The sequence below is a fragment of the Notolepis coatsorum genome (genome assembly GCF_963971535.1).
Source record: "Notolepis coatsorum genome assembly, chromosome: 8".
In the NCBI taxonomy this organism is placed as follows: domain Eukaryota; kingdom Metazoa; phylum Chordata; class Actinopteri; order Aulopiformes; family Paralepididae; genus Notolepis; species Notolepis coatsorum.
In genome coordinates this window covers 72808445-72812349 of record NC_140172.1, presented here as the reverse complement: position 1 = coordinate 72812349, position 3905 = coordinate 72808445, and the positions used below count along the sequence as shown (strand labels likewise).

At 43.1% G+C, this 3905-nt stretch overlaps 1 long non-coding RNA gene across 1 annotated transcript; it reads left to right on the top strand.

The window, feature by feature from the left end:
- Positions 1-2778: 2778 nt before the first annotated feature.
- On the top strand, positions 2779-3615 carry LOC311232857. The gene is made up of 3 exons (XR_014619984.1): positions 2779-2887; positions 3017-3165; positions 3323-3615. It is a non-coding gene; the product is annotated as an uncharacterized lncRNA (long non-coding RNA).
- Positions 3616-3905: the final 290 nt, after the last annotated feature.

The following is a 3905-nucleotide window of genomic DNA, read 5'->3' as shown; positions in this document are numbered from 1 at the left end:
GAGTATTCGTTGGTATATCAATAGAGAACGTCCAATCTCTGGTGGCGCAGGCGGTAAATATACAACCTGGAATATTTAAGGAATAATAGCAATGATACTTTAATGATTATAGAACTGGATACACTAGGGGGGAATTCCGGTCGCTTGTAAGACAACTGGAGAAGGGGGGGGGGTAGAGTCTGGCTGTATCCGTCTGGCCGAGGGTATCCTGGGAGAACCCACGGTTGTGCGGCTCGGTGCCTCAGCGATCCTCGATCCACAGATGAAAGCAGTTGGACTCTCTGTGGGCCGGCTTCCTCCGGTCCACGATGGAGAGACGTGAAGCGACCTCGTCGTGTAGAGCGTCTCCTCACCTGTCGTCCTCTCCGGGGGGGGGGTTTCCAACACACGGCAGTGTTGGTCTTTATCCATAGAATAATCACTGTATACAAAGCATAATCCGTGCCTGGGAAGGCGGGCTGTCGTCGGTAGAATAATCCGGTATGCAGGTCCACTCGCTCGTCGGCTCTGGGGCTCCTCGGGTGCAGCCTCACATGGGGTCGGCCACCCTGGATAAGCAGCCAGTTCTCTGCCCGAAACGATGGGGTACTGACTACGATAGTATTCTCACCGCACAAAGCACTACATATGAATAGACTATTATTAGCTTAATAGACTACGTCCAACTCGACGATATAGTGCCAAATATGACTATTCAAATATTAATATACACGATGTCTCAATACCGATGGTAGGCCGAACTTGGCCTTACTCCCACACGTGGCGTCGCGGGGAGGCTTTACGTCTGTCACTCTATTGGAGGGTAAGAAACTGGACTAAAAAGGAAGTCCTACTTTAGTAGCGCAGTATATATACGCACTATGAACAAATAGTACCGTTAGTGGTGCGGTAGCCAGATTCCTACGCGAAACTAGGACTTGTTCGTACATGTTGAGCGGTACGTTTGAACTGGGTCTGGGGGGTATGGCAGCCTGGCACCAAGGTCTCGACCAATAGTAGAATGGAGACTATTATGGGATGTTCAGTAGGCTAGAATGGATATTCAATGCATATTGTACAAGGAATATACAAGGGATATCAGGGAATATTAGAGAATATACAAATACAATTAAATATATATATATAAATAAATATATATATTCGGTTTAATCTGGCCCTTCACAACAGATATACATTATGTTTTTGTTTGTGATTCACACGTGCATATTAACAAAGCGTTATTCATTTATTCTTTTAGGTTCTCAATGCATTACACGTCTCCACAATAAAGTACAGAGCGTTTCGGGAACACGCCAAGAAGTTCTTGGAACCGGCAGTTCTGAGCATGTGGTATAAGGACCAAGAGCTTACCCTCGCCAGATTAAGCCAGGAAGAGATGGTGATAATCGGTGGTGACATGAGAGCCGATTCTCCAGGTTAGAAAAAGCTCCCCAATGTCAAATTTCTACTTTATGAATACATTTTTAATATTGCACTACATTGATTGAAATTGTTATTATTATTTTCAACAGGCCACAGTGCTAAGTACGGTAGTTACTCTGTGATGGAACTCGCCACCAATCATGTCATAGACGTCCAACTAATTCAGGTAATTAACAAGTCTGAAGACACCGCACCCTTCATTGTGCTCAAACGAACACAAAGCTCTCGGTCTTGAATCTTGAATCGCTGTAGGTGTGAAGTGGTCTGGCTGTGTGTGTGAGCGGGGGTTAAGAAATGGAAATTGTGGGATGGTGGAATAGTTATTTTAACGCTGGTGACTATTTTGAAAAGGCTATTTCATTGCTCTTCCCTTCCTTGCTTGTACCTCAACGAGTACGCAATGAGGTGGGGGGCAGCTACCATATGGAATTAGAAGGCTTGAGGAGAAGCCTCGCTCTTCTGAAGGACCGATCTGTGACCTTGGACTGTATTGTCACAGATCGTCACCCGCAGATTCAAAAGTACCTGAGAGATCTGGGCATCAAACACTTCTACGATGTGTGGCACGTGGCCAAAGGTATGTCGAAAGGCATCCCACATTCAATCCCACCCCTCCTACCCAACCCCCCCCCCCCCCCCCCCCCCCCCCACCCAACCACCTCCAATGTACAGTCCCCCCCACCCCCACCTACCCAATCCAATGTACAGTTTCTACGCCTAATGTATATACTCTTTTCTTTCTGGACTCTTTTTGTATCACAAACAGTACTGTAATTGCAAATCTGGTATGTCATAAATGTATAGATGTAGCAGTACTGTCTATCTGTATGTCATGTATGTCATACGACTGTTATGTAATGTTATGTTATGTAATTCAAGGTCTGTCTAAGAAGCTAGACAAGGTTGCACAAGCGAAAGACTGCAAGGTGATAAAAAAATGGCGCCCACACATATCTAACCACCTCTACTGGACCGCTGCCACATCGAAGACGCCCGCTGAGAGGGTGGCTAGGTGGAAGTCATGTCTCAATCACATGATGAATGTACATGAACACGACGAAGAACCACTCTATCCGCGTTGTCTTCATGCTGACCGTGTATCGAGAGATAGTAGCAAGTGGGTTAAACCTGGTATGTCTGTCTGTCTTTCATCATGAATATATACTCAACATATTTATTTATGTCCTCATTCTAGATTGGTGTGATTTACAAATGTATACTTGCTTGAATAATTCTAATCTACTGTAATATACTCTAATGAAATATCTGAATGCAATTTCTTTTTTACTTTAGACTCAAAATCGGCCCACCAGCTCGAGAAGGTTCTGCTAAACACAAGGATCATCAAAGATGTCGCCAAACTAAGTCCACACCATCAAACGTCTTCACTGGAGTCCTATCACAGTGTGATTTTACGTTTTGCCCCAAAAAACGTTGTTTTTTCATACATTGGAATGCTTTGCAGGTATTTTATATTGTGTACAAATGACTAATTATGGACTCCTGATTTGTCAAATAACTCATTATGTTGCATTAGATAACCTCAGAGTAACTACAAATATATTGCTTGTGCTTATTGAAATTTTCCTTTCAGACTATACCTAGCTGCAATGCATTTCAATGAAAACTCAAATCGCCAGCAAGCGACAGACGCTTCGGGAGCCCCGGCTTACAAGATGAGCTTTCCAAAGGCCAAAAAGGGTGGGCACACTATAAAACCAAGGAAAATCGCTCCGACAGTCAGTAAGTCAAAAAATTACAACATTTATTATTGCACACACATGACCTATATAAATAGAAAAATATTTCCACTTACAGTGGAACAGCATTAATAACAATAAATTGAATAAATAATAACCTTTTTAACATGACAAAACAAATAACAATTTCTCATTTACAGACTATGTCAACCAGCTTATGGAGCTCCTGTTTGACTCCGTCATTCGTGACCCCCAACCATATATCCAGGTGGTTGAGGCGATTCCCATCCCAGAACATCTGTGCGCACAGTTCGACAGGCCTTCCATGGAAGAAGCGGTTTCCGCCTATGTGTCACGCTTCAATCTTGTACCGGTCTGAAGCCAGTATAGACACCATCAGCATCCGGAAATTCGGTGCGGATTCGAACCACTACACAGGAAGGGATTACTACCCTCACTCTGCGTCCTAAGTATCCCCAACACCACGCCACAAAGCACCTGTACGCGATATATCTGAAACGGCTAAAGAAAAAGAAGTATTATATTTATGCACAAATAAAATAAAAAAAAAGCTGGGAAATAACCATTTGTCATGTCATGTCATTGGACAGTAGCAAGCATTGATTATATGTGATGTGCAATAAGGATTAGATTGTGTTTGCAAGAAAGATTAGTATAGTCAGAGATGCAAGATGGAGAAACACCTGTAAAAAAATATATAAATCTGTAATAAATATTATTTACTTATTGATTCCGCTTTCTGGTATCCGGCCAAAATCTGCC